General features: G+C 43.8%; 1 protein-coding gene and 1 long non-coding RNA gene across 13 annotated transcripts in view; one reads left to right on the top strand and one right to left on the bottom strand.

Moving 5' to 3' along the window:
- Gm31348 overlaps positions 1–1,100 on the top strand; it is a 10,695-nt gene extending 9,595 nt beyond the window's left edge. The window contains exon 5 of one of the 2 annotated variants that reach the window (XR_001779507.2): positions 490–1,100. This is a non-coding gene — a long non-coding RNA (predicted gene, 31348). Of the gene's footprint in view, positions 1–420 lie in introns of both variants that reach the window. The other variant, XR_001779508.2, reaches the window with a different exon arrangement.
- The window catches only part of Tnr (tenascin R), a 408,001-nt gene that overhangs the window by 157,241 nt on the left and 229,648 nt on the right, over positions 1–21,112 (bottom strand). The window contains exon 1 of one of the 11 annotated variants that reach the window (XM_006496744.4): positions 240–21,112. The exons of the other annotated variants lie outside the window; for them this stretch is intronic. The gene's annotated coding sequence lies outside the window, so the exon portion shown is untranslated. The remainder of the gene's footprint in view (positions 1–239) is intronic. 11 annotated transcript variants of the gene reach the window in all.

The raw sequence follows: 21,112 nt of genomic DNA, 5'->3' as shown, positions 1-21,112 counted from the left end.
TCTACAGTCCCCCATGAAGTGTGAAGTTATACAGAGACTTGAAATATAGTCAGAAAAGAGGCTTGGAGATGTCGCAGTGCACTGAAGTCATATTGTGTTAGGGAGACAGGGAATGACCTATGGAGTAACTGAATATAGAGGAAAAGGTGAAGGGGTGCAGAATGGTAACAGCAAACATCAAATAAAGGGGACCAAGGCATCTTCAGAGGAAGGGACTTCCTCCTGGCGTGGAGACTTACCTGAGCCACCCACCTGTGGTGCCAGAGGTGAGGGATATGTACTTCAGGTCATTAGAAGAGATCCTGATGCCTCCTGGCATTCTTTGGGTATAGCTGGCTCTGTCCTGTACCCACAAGGGAAGCCATCCACCCATCCTTTAATAGCCTTGATGAAAATAGTAATGTCTCTCTTTCCGGTCAGGGCAGCCCCTTCAAGATCCTTCCCAAACACAGAACATTCTAACCCAACACTCTGGATGATCCCTCCCAGCGCCCGCGGATGTCCAGAGTCAGCTTTTCTCTATTCCTGCGACAGCTGCTCCAGCTCCCAGCAGAGCCAGCGCCTGGGCAACGAGGTGAGAACCTTAGCTGTTTTCCAGAGATTCCGTATGGCAGCATGGCCACAAATAGCTGTGCCAACTTGAGCAAGACGCCCACTCCTCAGCGAGGAGGATCTGTGTGCCTGAGTCAGACATGTCCTGCTCTCTTCCTCCATTTGATGCCAGCCACAGAAATCCTCTCGACTCAGAAGTTACTACGCTCCTTTTCTTAGACGTCTGCCTCCAACCTGCTTTCCATTGGCAGCTGACCTCCACCCACCCCCCCCCCCCCCGCCCCCTGCTTCTGTCTTCTGCCTACTGGTTATGTGTGTGTGTCCCCTTCCCAGCTGTCTGGTCAACTGCTGGCCACAGCCACCCAGACTATCCTGTCTCCCCTGCTCTTTTCTCCAACCTACCCCCTCTCTCCTCTACACAGCTGGGCTCTTGGGGGACATGGCTGTCTGAGCTATAGTTCTGTGGGCACAGGTGGCTCTGGCAGATGTAAGTTCTTTCCATTCATGTGGGTAAACAGTCAACATTATATTAAACTATTCATTACTGAGCTCTCTGTCTGAATGTTAATCTGGGGTAGGAGCTGATTAACAGTCCCCACCCAGCACCGGCCCCTGGGCAGAGCCTGACACCGATGATATAACTCTGTGGTGGCTGAGTGGCCAGGAAAGGTCAGCCCTGAGAGGAAAGCATTGATTTTTGCATTTGCTCTAGGGGTGATACATGGTAGGGCTTTCTGGCCAGAGAAACTGCTGTCTGCTAGGGAGGTCATGTCTTTGGAGGATCCACTACACTGGTCAATGCCTGACTGGTGGGTTTGGACAGACTGTAGAACAAGCAGATACCTGACACCAGGCTCCTGGATGCCTGTTTATCAGTTTCCTTTTTATATGTCTGGCTATGTGCTGAATGCTAAAAAGTCTCCCAGGTCCTCACATACAGACTGTGCTGGTCTATGTTAAGATACACGCCAAGTGTACCACATGCCCTCTGTTCGGACTGTTGAAACCCAAGCATTCTAGTGGAGCCTGGACAAAGCCTAAATGATACCAGAAAGCATAATCTAGACTCTTTCCAAGGAGAGATTGCTGGGAGAATGTTGAACATGCTGTTCTCGATGCCTAAAATATTTCAGCATTAGGAAACATGTGGGTTGACTATGAGGATGTGGCTCTTCCTTAGGATGAGTTCAAATCTCATATTTTAGAGGAGTTAAAAATAAGAGAAATGTGCAAATGTGGTACTCCAGGGAAACATCCTTCATGGTCCTTAGTCTGCTATTAGCTCACATGCTAGCTTTGACATACATGTGTGAAGATTGGGTATTCACTCTCATCACTGCCTCTCCATCCTGGGAGACTTCCAGACCCCTCCAGTGCCTGCAAGGTGAACACACCTCTCCGGGTAAGGATGAAGAGATGAATTTCTCTTCCTTGTCTCAGGACTTCACAGACCAGTGCAGAAGAGAGGCAGATATGTCATGAGTTAGTCAGGGCAAAGAGCTCTGGGAACCCAGAGAAAGAAGGATGGCATCTCACAGAACAGGCAAAGTTGGAAGAGATTTCTAGGTTCCTTAAAGGCAAAGAGTCCTGTGATCGTCATCTCATGGCTGCATGGTGCCTAGCTCCTGGCAAGGGTTCATTGGATGTTTATTGAATGAAAGAATGAAGGTGTCCTTAGGACAAAAGTGATAGATGGTGCGGAGACTTGTATTGGGAACAAACTATCAATGGCTGCTGTGAAGGCAAATGTCCAACAATCACTTTCTCATTGAGATTTCTCAAACTTCCATATCCCCCCACTCTATTCCACATGGGGATACTCAAGCAACCAGACAATCTCTACCGGGTGTCAGCTCATCATCTGCCTCTCTGTCTGGATGATTCAAGAGTTCATTGGAAATAGTCTACCAGTGGACACCCCTTCTCACATTCTGCATGATCATCACAGGGGAGACTAGCTGGACTGCACCTGGAGACAGTGTGGTAATAAATCATGGCATCGTGGGTGATGCAGTGAGCAGGAGCCTACATCAGACATTTTGAACAGACAATAACATCAATCCCCATACTCACAAACTGTACCCATCTTCTTTTTTAACTCATTCAGGGAGAGGAACAGAATGTAGAAGTCTTGCTTCATGTCTAAATAATATATCATGCCACTTTCTTACATCCTGCCACTGTGCTATGTGGAGGCAGAGGAATATACTTTGAGAGAAAGAGAGGCTTAAAGCATCTTGCTGGCTGATGTTAGCATCCTAGCCTTTTCAAGGCATTTTAGAATTGATGTTGGCAATCTGTGTTGTTTTTCTATATAGAGAAGTTCATGTTCTTGTGTTTTCCTGATATTAAAATAGAAAGGCTCATCGCTCTTACTTTCTGAGTGCCTGATTTGCAGACTCTCAAAACTGGTAGCTGTGTTTGCAATTTTAGCACCACAGCATCCATGCTAGTAAGGGCTGTGGGAGCCAGACTCATCTTGCTTGTTTAAGTACCTTCCGCCAGGTATTCCCTCGCTCATCCTTGTTGTCACACCCTGCCAATCTGTGTTGATGTGACACATATGTCTCTCTAATGACCCAGTGGTGCTTGGCACACACATGGCTCCTTCTTCTTTGGAATAAGTAAAATATGAAACACTGGCTGGCACATATTCTTCTTGGTGACTTGGGGCTACCATATGTGGGAGCTTCTTTGGCACTGTGTATGGAAGTCTCTTCTCTTCTGTCCTGCTGGGATCTGGGAATACTTAAAACATTCAGTCTGAGGAAGCTCTCAGCATTGATTGGCTGCCCACTCTATGATAGATCCAGATCAAGCCATGTCTACCTTCAGACTCAGCTGCTCCGTCACCTGTGAAATATTCTGAGGCTTCAATTAACCATCATCTTACGCATGAGAAACTGAGGCAAGGGATATGAATGGGAGATAACCCCATTCTAACCCCAAATCTCCTAGCTATGAATGGGAGATAGAGGGTTTTTAGTCAAGCCTTTAAACATTTTAAATTGCTGTTCATATTACTGTGTTTTAGAAGCCACTCCAAAACATTTATACTTACAGTCCTTATGATAGCCTCTCGAGATCTATCTAACTAGTGCTATCTAATAAGGGGAGGAGGCACAAAGGAGTTAAATAACTTGTCATGATCATCTAGCTGACAAATGGCAAAGGCACAATCCTCTGATACAGTCTTCATATAGCACCTGGACTTCAAGTCACACTTGCACAGGCCAAGAGCTTTGGAGTGGAGACTCTATCCTGAACAAAACTCACCAAGAGGAAACAACACTTAACCACTTACCTTCCCCTGAATTTTTGATTATGATACTAATTGCACAGTTAGGCTTTGTTTCTGTTCTCCTTTAAAGAGTCCTTCAGGGGAAACCCAGTACTTAAAATCTAATTTTCCAGAACACATACTTTATGATTGTCCTTTCCTCTCAGGGCTCAGTCTTAGGGCGCGTGAGCAGCAGTCACGAACTTCCAGAGACCATGTGCTCCGGTATCTGCCCCCATTTCCCCCTCTCTTGCCATCAATTACGGCAAATGTCATTAATTTGAAAGGCAAGGGAGCAGAAAGAATGGATTTTGAATTAACTAGTTCAGATAATCTGATATTTCCACTGAAGCGTGACAGGCTATCCAGTTAGCTAGGGAACAACAATTGTTTCCAATTGCATATCTTCTCAGATAAACCGATATCTGTGTAACAAGGTTTCGCTGTAAAGGGCGATCAAGTTAGCATTTGTGTTTCAATGAGGCTTGGAGCTCGTGTGGTGCAGCTGCCATGACACTGCTGTGTTTTGCCATCTTGCCAGAGGACCAGCCTTCTACATTGTGTGGAGACACAGGCTTCTGGGGCTCTCTGTGGCACAGACATGGCCCCTGCCCTAGACCCCTGCTAGAACTTACGTTAGCAAGTTCTTGGATCACTCAGGGCTCCTGTCAGGTAGTAATCAAGGGCTTGCACAAGACAGATTCTGCTTGGGTCTCGAGTGCTTTTTTTTTTTCCACAGAAATGGGGGAGGGGTGTATCTATTACAAACCCATAGTGCATTTTAGTTCTATAGCATGAACTGCTGCTATGAGTAGTTACCTACCTTGCCACAGGCTACATTTCTCCAGTCTCCCAGCATCTCAGTTAAGTTCTCACAGATGGGAGGAGATGAATTCATGTTACTCCTAGGTCAAGGAAGGCCTGCAGCTATGGGAGAAAAATCTTCAGAGCGAAATTCTCATGCTAGGTGGGGCCCCTATTTGAGTTTATAGCTCCTGGTATCCTCATGTGGGCATCTGCTCCAATCTTCATTGTTACTGAATGCTTCCCCTTCCTTTGACAAGCAGGGAAGCTCATTGCCCTTAGTTTTAAGGGAAGCAGGGAAGGGATGTGGTATTCTGGAGCAAGGCCACTGGAGTCCATATAGGGAGGACCAGCAGAAAGGCAGGAGGGGAGACTCAAGCCTGAGTCCATGATGGTAATATCCCAAGTAGTAACTTACGTGAACTGCTTCTCTGGTGGGACCCATTACCATGCAGCACATGGAGCCATTAGTATCATCATCCATCAATAATATGTGCCATGTTAACGCGGTTGTAAGTTGCATTTGATGGTAGCATTAAAGTCTGTTTGCTCAGCCTTCTGTTGCTCGTATGCAGGGAAGCACACTTTATATGACAAGGTCACTTGATCATAATTAAAAAGTAAAACAAGAACAGAGGAAACATTAACCCAAAGCAAAACCTGTACTACAAGACACTCGTCTTGGCTCTGGTTCCTTCAGGGGTGATCTTGTGATCTTGTGTGGTAGTTCTCCACCACAAGCTTAGTTGCTGGTGTGTGTGTGTGTGTGTGTGTGTGTGTGTGTGTGTGTGTGTGTGTGTGTGTGTTGGGGATTGAACCTGTGGCTTTGTGCGTGCTAGGCAAGTATGCTACCATTATTGGGCTATAGCCTCAGTCCCGGCTTTGTTTTTATCATTGTTTTTCCTTTCTAAACACATAAAGAAGTAGAAAAAAAACATTTCTTCAGCATAGAAAGTGGCAGAGGCACCGTCCTCCCCTCCAATTAAAAAGGAACAAAGGAAAGCACGCCTCGTGTGTAATAATACTAATTACAGTAACAATAATTGACGTTTTTGAAGATTTAATATGGGCCCAGCTTAGCACTAAAAACATCATTTGTCAAATACTGGAAGCAAACCTGGGTGCTATGTGAAGGGAGAGCCGACCATCCTCCCAGGGCTCCCTTGTCTGCTGCCTTTGTTCCCTTTGCTTTGCCTGCTAAACCCAGACCTTATGTATATTTTTGTATTGTCTGCCTCTACTCACCTGCTGTTACCCACTTCCCTTCTAGGAGCCCTTGATTTCACAAGTATGGGGGGCCTCACCGAAAGCACATTAGGGGAATCCACAGGTCTTCCTTGTGCCTCTTTGGAGAAGAAATGGCTAACCAAGCAAGTCGCTCCCCATAGCAAAGTATGCCTTTAGTGTCCTCAGTGCCTTCCAAGTCTTTTCAGAGCATGGTAATAGCTTCAGGGAAGGGTGAAGGAAGAACCTACATTCCTTTGTGGGTTTTATTAACAGAAAGAACACCTGTCCCATCTTCTATTTTCCTACGACATTTCCCCTGACCCTGTTCCCAGTCATCTATGTGTTACAGAGCTACCGTGACCGTATTTTTAGAATAAGACTGAACTGGTTTGACAAGTACAAATTGGTGACACACAGTAGAATATTTGAAAGTGAAAGTGCCCCAGAAAATACAGTGTCCCTGACCATGTCCATCATACATTTATCACCAGTTCTTTAACCACCTCAGATTTTGATCCACTGAATGCTCTTCTTTCCCTCCCACCCCACAGTGACAATCCTTCCTCAATAAAAACTCTGACCATCCTGCAGCTTACACAAAAATGCTAACACCAGTCACGTGGAAATAATAGCCTTAGTGGAAGTCAAGGCTGCCTCCTCACCCACTGGGGGTCATGAATGAGTAGGCTATCTCCCCCACTCTCTCTCTCTCTCTCTCTCTCTCTCTCTCTCTCTCTCTCTCTCTCTCTCTCTCTCTCTCTCAGCAACGTTTGGATTCTGTGCAGATATAATAGTTACTTGAGCTTCTAGACATTCCATATTAAGCCCAAGGAGTTGCAGGTAGACCATTGGCTTGCCAGGAGAGAAAGCTACAAATCAGAGCTCAGCTATTTCAAGGCACATTCCTCTATTTTCTCTGTATGCATGTAGCATTTCTAAGTGGATTCAGGGTCTGGAAGGAACCCCTGAAGCCCAGTGGCACTGACCTAAACTGTGAACCCAGCAACCCCAGAACCCTGTAATAGGTCCAGGTCTATAGAATTTATGTGTTGATGACAAAGGATGTTGGGAAGGATTCTTGTGGACAGGCAAAAACCAAGACTGAGCTGTGGCTGAGTGACCTTGGGGACAAGTGTGTGTTTGACTTCTGTACATCTGCCCTGACTCAGGCAGAGCTTTGTTTAAAAAGCAGAACCGGATGCTGCTTCTGAGCTCAGCTTTGGGGCTGAAAATAAATTAGGAAAAGAGGGCTCCATGCGGGGAGGCAGCAGGACAAGGACTGTGGCATGCCCTAGAAAAGCCTGATGAAGATCAGGTCGCAGAAGGGGAGTCATCCTGTTCAAAGGGGCAGGACAGAAGAAGCATGGGACTGAAGCTTGGCTAACCCTTTGCCTGCCATTCTCCTTTTAGCAATTCTTCTTTCAGCTAAATGTGGTCCTGGCAATGAAATATCCAGCCCTAATAGATGAGGGCAGAAAAGCAGGACCAGGCTCGGTGGCAAATGGGCTTGCTTCAGGGTGTGCAGCAGATTCCAGTGTGGCCTCAATATCAGCTCCTTGTGGAATATACATTTTATATAACCCCAGCTCCTGAAGCATGACAGGGAACCTGTGAAACATGAAACTGCCATCCCTGGGATTCTATTGCATCGTAGGTCAAAGGGATTTGGTAAATGTACGTAAGGCTCTTAATCAGTTGACTTGGAGTTAATCCAAAGAGGGATTATTTTAGAGCTCCGATTTAATCAAGTGGACTTTTAAATGAAAGGAAAGTATCAGACATGCTCCTGCTGGCCTAAAAGAAAGTAAATGACTCAAATGTATACAACAACAATAACAACAACGGTAATAATAACAAAATAATCAGCTGTGCAACAAATGTACAGGTAGGGCCACCATAGCTAGGACTTAACGGTAGGATCCAGAAGCTTGGTCAACAACCAACAAGAGAACAGGGAGACAGTTCTTTAGACACAAGGAACCAAATCCTTCTAACAATCTGGATGAAGCTGGAAGAAGACTCTGAGCATCACAGGATAACTTGATTCAGCCAAAACATTAATGAACGTTTCATGAGACTTAGCCGAGGACCAGGGATGCCATGTCTACATTTCTGGCCTATAGAAGTTATGGCAGAGTAAACCAGTTCATTTAAGCCAGCAGTTTTGTGAGGATTTTCTATGTAGCAGTAGAAAACTAATCAATCCAGCTAAGTGCTGCAAGCTGGGAGCATCTCTTCTTAGCTTTTCTCCTTCCTTTTAGGCTCCTTCTTTCTCTCCCCTTTTGCCATAAACCCATTGTGCAGCGGTCCATCCAGCTATGTATTATATTTTTTTCAATCATGTATTCAACATAGTGAGGCACTTTACTGAGGTACAAGACACAGTGACCAGAACACATTTTACTAGGGGAATACAAACAAGATTCAGTGTGACAGATGCTATGACAAATGATAACACAGGGCTGATTAAAGAGGGTGTAATACATCACAGTCTGGGACAGTAGAGAGGCTTCTCGGTAGAAGAAGTTTCTCTTTTGATTCTTCAAGCACATGTCAGGGACTTTGGGCTTGAACATGAGGATCACCGGATTAATTCATTCAGGGGTAATGGGTCTAATTTAAATGGTAGGAGATGTGAAATGGACGTTAAGATTTCAAAAGGCTCTACAGGGGATCACAATTGCTGCAAAGTTTGGGAACTGCTGATATAATGAAGGTGGGCTGCTTTGCTGAGACCTTTCTTTAGGGTCTCTTTCAACATCCATTTTGAGAACATTGGCTGCTGAAAGCTTTAAAAATTGTGCCCTCCATGAGAATGCCCTGGCCTAAAGTATGTTTGTTTTCTCTCTATTGCTGTAGCAAAATACCTGACCTGACAACTGAAAGGAGACAAGATCTGTTTTGGCTCATGATTTCAGAGGTTTCAGTCCATGATCAGTCTGCTCCATTGCTATGACTCTGTGGCAAGAGAGACCATCATAATAGTAGCATTGTGGCAGGGAAGACCACTCGTCTCATGGCAGCCGAGAGGTGAAAATACATGTGCAAAAGGCCAAGGGAAAGATACAGCTTCCCCACCAGTCCCCAGTGACTACTTCAACAAGGCCCTACCTCCTGGTTCCTACAGCCTCCTAATAATGTATCAAATTATGAATTCACCAATGGATTAATCCACAGATGATGTTAGAGAATTTATAATCCAACCACCAATCCTAGCCACCCAGCAGCTGGCACAATGCACACCTTTAACACAGGAGCTTTTGACATAGGTAACATTGCATATTAAAATCAAAACAAATAGGAACTTTCTTGATGCAAACACCCCCCCCCCCTCAGATATTTGCAGGATACAAAGACCCAGCCCCTTGCCACAGTGTGAGAGAGTTGCAAGGCATCACTCTGGCCCCAGAATCCCTGCAGGGTCAGTTGGGGCCTCAGTTAAAACTGTATTGAGTCATTTTCTCCTGTGAGTCATCTTGTCTTCCTTAGCCTGTGACAAGCTCGTGTCCAAGAGTTCTCCCTAATAAATCTTTTGTACACAGATCCCTGGCTCTGAATGTGTTTTCAGGGAAAATTAGTCTAAAGCAAAACCAAGAGTTAGTACAATAAAGGATGAAGTGAGAGGCTGGCGAAGACAAGAACTCAGACACAAGTCTTGATGAGAGCAAGGATGCTGAGCCACAGAGGAGCCAAGTCAGTCAATTGGAGGGTAGAAAAGGGCAAACAGCAGCAAGGGCATCATCACATACCCTCTTGGTAAAGCTTCCCAGGCTGCAGGGTGAGTTGGATCTGTGGGACCAGCTATTGCTATCCTGTACTTCCCCCCCCCAGGAATTCTACAGCCCTAAATATTAGAGCAGAGTGAGGATGCCACGAGAAATGCCTTCAAACATAGCCAGCACATGCTCATCTCACAGCAGCTGCTACCTGCGAGAGCGGCAGAAAGCAAAATGCTCTCTGCTGCAGCTTTGCTCAAGTGGACCTGGGTTCTCAGGAACCACGTGGAGGCATTGCTGCTGCTGACTGACAGAGCTGCTGGGCCATAGCTGGAGGAAGGGGAGGCATTTGTAGGTAGAAAGCCCCGCTGAAAGGCTGCTGAAAGACTATTCAACAACAATAATCTCTAAGGATGGATCCCAACCAAGGACAGGGCTTACATCTCAGTACTTGGAGTGTAAGGTCGTGACAAGCCCGTGTTCTTTTTTTCAGTAATGGATTGTAATAGCACTATTCATACAGAAGAAATCAACATAATTTTAGAGTATTATATTATCATATATTATCTATAAATTAGGTAATATGCATGAGAGTGCTTGGGAAATGAAAAAGCTCTATGTGGAGATGTGAGGTATTATGTCTTCTTCTCTGGTATTTACAGAAATGAGCAGATAGGAACGACAGGGCTCTGGAAACTGTAAATCCCTGAACAAATAAGAAGCTGCTTAATTAGGTATTTTACAAGGTACCTTGAGCCCTGAGGCAGGCAGGCCCTGGCTTCTACTCAGCAAGGGCAGTTTCCCTGGCAGAGTGAGCACTGCGTGCAGAGCAAGTAGGCTGACATCTCACAATGCTCCATTCATGGAGCCCTAGAATAACAGTATTCTAGCTGAGCAATTTGCAGAGAACAAATTAAGGAGAATGAGACTCCTGTAATGGATCCTGGGAGGAGGGAGGGCAAGAGGAGGAAGAAGCAAGAGAGCAGAGACCTCTCAGCAATGCTTGTCTTCTGTAGGAACCACTTGCACTACACAAAAAGACTATACAGAAGTGGACCCAGGAAAATGATGCCCCCATGGAATGCCTTTCTGGACAGAATGTCAAGCATATATGTCCACGAAGGGCTCTAGCCTCTGAAGTCCTCTATAGGGTAGCTTTGATAGTGGATACTGAGATGGGTGAGAGGGTGGGGTGTATTAAGGGAGACTGATGCTTAGTGACTCTTTAAATGCTCTACTGTTTTGCCCATGCTGAGGCTGGTCCTATTGGGAACTGGGATTTGAAGGAAGTTTTATTTTCTAGTATGAAAAACAAAATCTTGCTTGAGTTGAACTGCTGAGGTAGTGTCTTTCTCTCTCATGCACCCTTATGTCTCCTTCTCTCTTTTGATATATCTCACGCATTCTAGATTGGCCTTTGACATAGTATGTAGCTAAGTATGACTTTGAACTTTTAATCCTCTTCATCTAGAGTGCTGCAGTTACAAATTTGTGCCCTAACACCTGGTTTACAGGATTCTGGGAATTGAGGCTAGGGTATCATACATGCTAGATAAGCACTGTACCAACTGAGATACCAGCCCTAAGTGGCATCTGTAGAGGAATTTTAATACAGCACTATGGCTGCTCTGGCAAGGGATAATATCCAAAGACCTTCTATGCCTCTGCCATCCAGCTGTAATGGCACACCTTTAATCCTTCTGGCTGGACTAAAGACATGCCAATGAAGATAAAGTTAGTTTGTAAAAGGATGCAGCCTTGTTTGAAAGTGACATCTAATTGAGGGGCAGACAAAGTGACAAATCAGAGAAAGATTTGACAGAATGAGCTAGAGATAAGATACACCCAACTCTCTTAAGAACAGATAGGAAAGAGAGACATGTGACTTAAGAGAGTAACAGAGAGAGAGAGAGAGAGAGAGAGAGAGAGAGAGAGAGAGAGAGAGAGAGAGAGAACAGTTTTACAGAGAGAGATTGCAGGTGAAGTCAAAACAAGCCAGAGAATGAGAAGAAGCCAGAAGATTAGAATAGATTGCCAGCATTAGTTTGAGGCCAAGCAGATAAATTCAGTCAGAGGCTGAGAGAAGTCAGTTTGAATCAGTGACCCTGTGGTCACTGCTCTCAAACTTGCACCACATTGCTAGTGTTTAAGGCCAGCCCATGGTTCTTTATCAGGACAGTTCTGGAAAAGAATGCAAATATTATTGCCCATTGTTCCTCCAGCCAGCCTCTCCACTACTCTTGTCGTTCCTATTTCCCTTGAGTTTGTTCCTAGCATACCCAGGCATGATGCATTTTTGGTTAACCATGGATGGCAGCTGAGCAATGTCCCACACAAGGGCAGTGGAAATAGATAGTAACTTATTTCACAAAGGCTATGATTTTGCCTTCTTCTCTTCTAAGGGGTGATCTCTGTTTACTTTAGCTGGCATGCCAGGACTGCCATTATCTTACCAGTGTTAGAGGACAGGCATGTCAGAACCCCTGGGCTGATGGAGAAGCTTAGCTCATGTGGAGTCAGTCCTCACACCTTCTCACACACATCCTCATCTGTGAACAGTGTGCTGTGTAGAAGTACCTGTAATCTGGTAATCATAGATTAACTAACTGTTTGGATTCAGATGATCTCTCTTAGACCCACTTGCCCTGCTCTGTGAATAGCACTACTGTGAAGATCACGTGAGAAGTGAGGGATAGATGGAATGATAGATGCCATAGTTGTCTGCTAGCTGAGCTGGGTTGGGAATAGGATTTTAGGAGGAGGAGCCAATGCAGGAATGCTGATTCAGAGAACTCCCTGATGGTGTTCTGAGTAAGTTTCAGACTCTCTACAAAGTGCCCAAAGAACCCCTTGGTAAAACTGGTTCTGAGGCAAATGATGCTGTCTCTATATTTTCCTTACAAAATGCCTATGGTCCTCTGGAGCACTTTTGTGGTTCTGTGTATAAGGCAAACATTATAAATCCTTGGTTGGCACATTGGTTTCTACTTGTCAATCAAATGCCCCATCCCATTCAGCTTTATCCCCCAGGACCTCAGAATATAACCATTATTTTGAGATAAGACCTTTAAAGAAATGCTGAGCCACTGGGGCTCTAATCCAGTCCCATTAGCATCCTTAGAAGATATTAGAACACATGGAGGGAGGACACAGACCCAGCAAAGGCCATGTGAAAAAGCATGAAGGAGGTGGCTATATACAAGCCAAAGAGGAAAACCCTGGGGAAATCAAACCTGCCAACACCTCAGTGTAGGATTTCTAGCAACCAGAATGATGTGAAGTTTAGCTTCTGTTTTTGTAAAGCCACCTGGTGTGTAGTAATTTGCTGTGGCAGCCCAAGAAATGGAATACAATCTTTGAAACTAACAGTGAGATAGGGAATATTATCAGCCCCACTTTCATTCTTTCACTTACTTGACAGATTTCCTAGCTCCTACTCTGGCTCAAGGCTGGGTTTCTTTTACTCGGGACAAGCTGGACATAGCCTATGCCCCCATAGAGCATTGAAGGCATGTAGACTTGACAGAGGTCAGGACAGTCAAGGAGATCATCTCAGGACAGTTGCAGGGCAGTGGGGGGACTCTGTGGGCCCCAGGGTTCTAGTGATGCCAATGAGAGAGAAGCAGAGTCTGTACTAGATCAATACAGCCTCTGTTAGGTGCACAGTCCTTGCCTGTGCTCCCTAGGTTAGGAGAGACAGGAGCCTGCAGCTGGCTGAGGGAAGAGCCAGCATGCTGGGACTAGAGCCAAGGGAGATTGAGATGCTCTGGTGTAGACTGGCTCAGGCTGCCTGGAAATCCTAATTTGCATTACCCTCTGAATGTTTGCCTGCCAGCCAAATGGAATAAGGACCTCCCCTCTTTCTGCCTCCCCAGATGTGAAATCATTCAAGTCACCACCAGTTTTCTTTCTAACTTAGAACCACAATGACTTATAGATGAATGCAACTATGCATGCCAGTGTTATCTGCTACAGCATCAACTTCCTTTGAGACACTGTGGTCCCTTGAGTAACCCCTCACCCATGCTCCAGAAAGTGGCATCTTACCCACACTCCTGTAAGTAAGTAAGTACGTAAGTAAGTAAGGGAATTCAAGGCTTCCTGTGCTATTTAGGGCTGTGGGGATACTTCTGGCTTTTCTGTTAACTTCGCGTCTGATCCCTTCATTCTTCATGTCATCATCTGTTGCATGAGCTTTTCCTGAGAGACATGAATGGGTGTCAATTACCTCCAGATAGGGGACCAACTATAGACAAAGAGTTGATTCCATCTAAATCTAGCTTGGTGAACCAATGAGTTTATTTAGGTTACATAGAAGGTGTGTGATTAGATACATCAAAATAGGTGTCTCAAAGACAGCTGCTCACTAGAAAGCCCACTTGAGCATGGGTAATGAAAGCTGTATCCCTAGAGCTCTCGCTACAATTTGCAAGCAGCTCCCTCCAGTGTTCTCCTCCCAGCAATTGTTTGCTGCTTTGATAGCTTTGGGAGAGACTGTGGATCCTGTAACTTCATGAACCTTGTGAGTTTCATAGCTTCCAGAGCCTTATGAGGCTCCCTCCTCCTCCAGAGGTACTTGTTTAAACTCAGAGGAAAGACCTACACAACACCATTCCTCCATCTGACACAGCCTCTGCTCCCTCCCCCTGCCCACCTCTGTAGTATTCCTTAGTCTCAAATGCTTTCTGCACCCACCAAGCATAATGAGCTCCTATTCATTCTTCAACACCCACTTCTTTCTTTGTTTTCCTGCAGCACCTGGGAAATACTTATATTAAATACTTATCAGAGTGTGTCACCGCCAGGGTATTTATTTACACATCTCCATTCACGACCATCCTGAGAGAGGACAGACTATTTAATTTACTTTCTGTCCCAGTACCAGTGATGAGAAGTGAGTGATAGATAAATCCTGTGTCATGGTTCATTTTACTATTTCTATCATTTGTTTCTTTTATAATTCTAGTGATTTTAGAGGATGGGGCTGTGTGTTCTATGACCATTCATGCAATTTGACTTTCTTGTCATCATTCCTGAAACTACCCCCTTTCTTTATTAGCTCTTCTCATGCCATTTCTCATTTCTGTTAAGGTCCTCTATATCTAACCAAGACTTTCTTATTCTGTGGGGATCATGGCAACCTTGCCACTCAACATGTGGCCCTTGACCAGCAGTGTCAGTATTACCTGAAAGTTCATGATAAATGCAGGGGTTCAGATCCTACTCAGCCTGACTGGATAACAGCCCAGATGTTCTCAGGATCTGTAGGTGGTGTGCCTGGATTCGAAGTGCTCTGCTGGAGAGCAAAGTTCTTCAAAACTTTTCTTGTGAATGTCCAGACAACATAAAGGCATACTGTAAAGGCATGGTTTCCACAGTCTTTCCCACAGCTATTAACTCTACTGTTGTAGTACAAAAGCAGCTGTAGACGACAGGTAATCAAATTTGTGTGCCTGTGAGTCAAGACAATTTTATTGATCAAAAGCAGGGAGCTGGCTCCTCTGGCTGTCATCTGCTGAACCTGCCTTAAGTACACAGTTTGATTGTTGTGGGGGGGGGGGGGCACCTTACGAGGGACCTTAAATGATCTCACCTCTGTGTATTCATACTCTCCAATAATTTCTTTTCCTGGAGTATGGACCTGGTTAGCTGTCTCTCTTCTCAGAGTGATAGCATATCAGTTCTAGGATAGGGCTATAAAAAAGCTGGGCTTGCTAGACAATGCCCTCCCCCCCCCCCCCCGCCCTGCAAGCTCCCGGGGACTGGACCACCAACCAAAGAGGAAACCATGACTCCAGCCGCATATGTGGCATGTGCGTGATGGCCTTACTGGACATGAGTGGGAGGAGAGGCCCTTGGGCCTGAGGGTGTTTGATGCCCCAGTGTAGGGGAATGCTAGGGCAGGAAGTAGGTGGGTGAGAACCCTCACAGAGGCAGGGGAGGGCAGATGGAATAGGGGATTTCAGAAGGGGAGACCTGGAAAGGAAAAAACATGTGAAATGCAAATTTTAAAAATCCAATTTTTTGAAAAAAGCATTTGTTCTCTCTCTCTCTCTCTCTCTCTCTCTCTCTGTCTGTCTGTCTGTCTGTCTCTCTCAACTGTAGTGGAGCCCACTAGTCAATTGCAAAGCAGGATTTGTGGAGAGGCTTGTGTAGCAGAAGCTGAGGCTTCTCACATGCCTTGGAAGGGAGTGTGGAGATGGATCCTCTTACTGTTGGATCCTGAGATGCTTGCAGACCCACATAAAATCCTTCAAGGGACCCTGAGGTCTTTCCAGATTTTTAGCCCTTAGAAACTGACACAAGAGATGAAATTTTAGGATACTGTTTACTACTTGGGAATGGATAATTAACAGATAATTAGCAACATTCTAAGCTGTTCCCTGCTTGCTCTACCTTCATATTTCTATATCTCCATATCAGTGAGGAGTGAGTGAGTAGAAAGGGTTTATGCTGTTATGTTTCTTTCTTCCTCAAATTAAAATCTTTATATGTAAGTACTATATCTTAAAAATAAGCTGGTGGGGCTGTGGAGATGGCTTAGGAGTAGATGTTCAATGCACAGGCATGAGGAGCTGCACTCAGGTTCCACATAAAAATAGGTGTGGTGATATGTATCCACAACCCAAGTCCTGAGTGGGTAGAGACCAGAAGGTCCTGAGGACACAGCACAGTATTTTACACAAATGTGGAGAAGGAATTAAAGAAGAAATCTTGACATTAGCCTCTTACTTCCACATATGCTGGCATGATCGGGCACACCTGAAGTCTACACCTGGGTGCAGACACACACACACACACACACACACACACACACACACACACACACACACACTCACACACACACACACACTCACACACTCACACACACACACACACTCACACACATACACATATACACACACACTCACCCACACACTCACACACACTCACATACACACTCACACATATACACACACTCATACACACACACATTCACAGACACACATACACACACTCACACATATACACACACACTCACACACATACACACACACAGACACAGACACATACACACACTCACACACACATACACACACACTCACAGACACACATACACACACTCACACATATACACACACACACTCACATATACACTCACACACATTACACACACAGACACATACACACACACACACACATACACACACAGACACACACACACATACACACACACTCACACACACACATTCACAGACACACATACACACACTCACACATATACACACACACTCACACACATACACACTCACACACATACACACACACAGACACAGACACATACACACACACTCACACACACATACACACACACTCACAGACACACATACACACACTCACACATATATCCACACACACTCACATATACACTCACACACATTACACACACAGACACATACACACACACACATACACACACACACACACACACACACACACACACACACACACACTCACACACACACTGGGGAGGTTACTTTGGTTCTTGAGTGCTCCCTTTTTTTCTGGCCCTTCTTGAGAAAGTATGATTTACCACTCTCGTTAGTAATATTATTATATCATTATTTAATAACCATAGACATGTTTTTCTTTTACCCATACATGAACACTTTTCAATTATCTGGTAAGAGTCCTAAAGCTGAACTAGCTGTAGAGCTGATTGCCTCCTCTTTGTGATCTCGAGATGGGAGAAAATAGTCTCAGGATAACAAAGTCTGTTCCCAGGTTGTCTTTGAGAAAAGTGTAATCCACTGTAGTCTTTTGCTTTGAGGTGTTCTTTCCTCTTTTTTTTTTTTTTCTCCTGCCTTCTGAGTTTGTTGACTTTTATCTCCTCTCATTATTTCACAGTTGCCTGGGCATCTGAAAAACTTCTTTCCTCCTTCCCTCCACGCTTGTTTTCAAGAGTTTGTTCATAGCACTTCCAAAATGCCTCACAACTCATGATTGACCCTAGGGTGACAAAAAGCCAGGGACAGACAGGAGGCTCCTAGGAAGAAATCGTTTCTAGTTGACTCTGACTTGACTAAACAGTAAACCAGAGGTGCTAACATTTTATACTTCCTGATGTTAGTTTGAAAGGCAAGTACTGAACTCTGCATGACTGATAAAGAATGGATGCTTTGCACAGTGTAGAATACTGGCTCAAGGACCACTGTAAAGAGGATTCTAAAATTTCCTTCTTTGTCCTGTGATTGGAGCTAAAGTTTCCAAACAATAGAGTAACATAGACAGGCATTATATTCTCTCTCTGTCTCTGTCCCTCTCTCTCACTCTTTCTCTCTCTGATTTTCTGTCTCTCTGTGTGTAAGTCCTTAAAGAAATGCCATACATGTTTATAATATATAATATTAAATATAAAGTACACAGTTGCATTTGCCTCCTGAGTCCAGGATATCTTGTCTATAAACTATAGCCTCATCTTTTAAGTGAATTTGATCCTGGGGTTGTGAACACCAGTAACCAAAAGTAAAAACTGAAAGAGATACATTTACTTTCAACATGTATGGAAGATGATAAGAGTGTAGTTCAGTGGTAGAATACTTGCCTAGCATGTACAAGGCCCCAGGTTTGATTCTCCAGGGCCTCAAAAACAAACAGACAAACAAACAAACATGTGAAGGTATATGTGTTATTTTATCAAGACCCATAACCAGATTGCAACTTCTATCCTGAGGTGACTGTGACTGTCAGCATCGTCACTATTTATTCAAGTCCATTGTCAGGCTAAGTCTCAATATTCCAGGTTAGTGGATTAAAAAAGCAGGGAATAACTATAATCAAGTATAGCTGCTCCAGTATATTTCTAACAATGTTAGAGCTACAAATTACTCATTTAAGGTTCTACACAAAATAAATAAATAAATAAATAAATAAATAAATAAATAAATAAAGGTTTGGTATCTATGTTAATCAAATACCCATTACTATTTTTAAAAACACAAGATAATAAATGTATAAAGAGAAGAAGTCTGTTTTGTGTCATGGTCTTGGAGACTCCAGCCCATGATTGACTTGCCATACTAACTGTGTCTGTAGCAATGAGGTGCATGTGGTAGTACAGAATTGCTCATTGTGGCCAGGGTATAAAAGGAAGGAAGGAATGAATAAGTTCCAACAATCCTGTTACAGGGCATGCCCCAGTGATACAAGGACCTCTTCATCGTCCCACCGTCTAATGGTTTCCCCAATTCCTGTAGTGATACCACAGGCTAAATACCAAGGACCTTTAGGGGACCTTCCAGTCCAACTATAGCAATCTGGAATTTCAAATCAAAGCACTATTATTTGCTAATTTCAAATTTATTCTGTAAGTCTAATTATTTGTACACATTTCCTTTTAAGGGCCAAGTAGTAAATTAATTAAATTATCAGTCTTGATTTCCCTTTGAAGGGGAAAATAAAATGACTCTTACTATCCAAGATTTTGCTTTCTGATTCAGTTTTTGATGGCTAACTGAAGTCTGAATATATTAAATGGAAAGTTCCAAAAAACCAACAACTCTCCCATTAAATTGTACATCATTTTGAGCGGCATGAGGAAATCTCATTCTGTTTAGATCCATCTTACCCAGGACATGAAGCATCACTTTGTCCAGAGTATCCAAGGTGTAGAAGCTAACTGTCCTGTTATTCATTTCTGAGCTGCGTATAATCAGTTCTGCTGTTGTGATATTACTGTGCTGCTGTTCAAATAACCCTCACTGTCTTAATGTGCAGGAGTAGTGATACAAAGCAGGACGTATCAAGCTATAAAGTAGGGTAGACTAACTCCAGTTCTCTGTGGCAATGTCACATGACATACTCAAAACAAACAAACAAACAAACAAACAAAACCAACCTAACAAAGACAAAACAAAACCCCCAAACCCACAAACAAACAAACAGACAACAACAAAACCATGATGAATATAGGTTTGCTATCATATGCAATTTGAGATATCCATAGAAGTTCTCAGACTCTTCTCACCACATACAGCCCTTTCTCTTACATCCACACATCGAGCCACCCACACATATACCAACAATAAGTGAGCAATGTAGTAATAATTTTAGAACTGGCAGATCATTTTTTTCTGGCATGCTGATAAAGAAATTTTACAGTATGCATATGAAAATTTTCAGTTTACAATGTATATAATGGACATTGTGACTTACTGCAAACTACCAAATGAATCAGGATTTTTATATGGCAAACATGACATCAACAGAGAGATGAGCATTTTAGCCTTGCCTTGCAAAATGGATGGAGCAGTCTTGTTAGAAAATCTCCCACCCCAAATGCTTCAAACTGCTACTTCCAACAGAATCAGTGTGGGGGTCCATGGGGCCCTCCTTAGACCCCTCAGCCTCTCTTTCTTTAGAGCAATCCCCAGAGCTCAATGCAGTAAACACACAATAAAACAAATCTCAGTGCTGTCAAAATAGGATAGCATGCACAACAAATTAATTTAAATAAAGCATGTCAAATATTTGCTTCAGTTGAAATTTATAAAATGCCATTTCATTACCCTGTGTTTTCATTTATGCCAGGCGACTGTCATGCCCAAACTATTTTTTATTATTGTAGAAGCCAGAAAACACATTTTAGAATAAAATATTATCATAATAAAGATATTTGAGCCTTACAATATTGCTTTTACAGCAGACTGAAGAACTGTAAAGTCTAGTCTTATTTTTTACAATCAAAATAAACCTTCCTGAAGACTCCATGCCCTTCTCTCCCTGTGAGTATTTAGGACAGGTACTAGTCACCACCTATGAGAAGTAACACTGCCTGTTCCTATGACTGAGGTACATTTTATAGTGAGAAGCATGGGTCTGACCAGACAGAGCACAAGAGGAAGGAGGTCCAAAGGGGGATTTTATCTGTGAGCTGTGAAGACATATTTTTTAACTCCTGATTTGGATTTCTCATCAAATCTCTAGGAGTTCATTTTCTTCCTGGAACCCATAAGAAAGGGACTGTAGACTCTCTTTCCTAGAAGGTACTGCAATTTTGAACATAGGGGCTGTCTCTTAGCATCATTTCTTGGTAATAGCTGCCTTCTCTTTAAGCATATATTGGTGTCACTTTGCTGGGGGCTGGGGAGGGGAGGCAGTGATTCTCATTCTTTCCTAAGTAAACAAACACAAAGGAAGCCAGTCAGAACCAGGTATAGTGAGACACAATCTTGGACTTTGAAAGACTTAGGGTATAGGTAGTGGCAGTTTTAACACTTGTAGATTTAGCATCCACTTCTAGGAAAGATATCATAAAAGAATGGTTTCACTCAAGGGAGAAGCATGTGGCAGGTCCCTGAGCTCTGTCAGAAGGAATGAAACGACTGAGAATTAGAAGCAGCCTTTGGGTAGAATTGAACATCTCTGGATATTTTGAATAACTTGGAAAGGGTCCACTAAAGATTTCACTAAAGTTGGTGTTCCCCTTCGAGCTTCAAAATGGGTCTGCCAGCCAGGTGTGGTGGCACACGCCTTTAATCCCAGCACTTGGGAG

The sequence above is a fragment of the Mus musculus genome, chromosome 1 (assembly GCF_000001635.26).
Source record: "Mus musculus strain C57BL/6J chromosome 1, GRCm38.p6 C57BL/6J".
Lineage (NCBI taxonomy): Eukaryota > Metazoa > Chordata > Mammalia > Rodentia > Muridae > Mus > Mus musculus.
The sequence above is the reverse complement of the archived record's forward strand: the minus strand, read 5'-3'. Positions and strand labels throughout refer to the sequence as shown.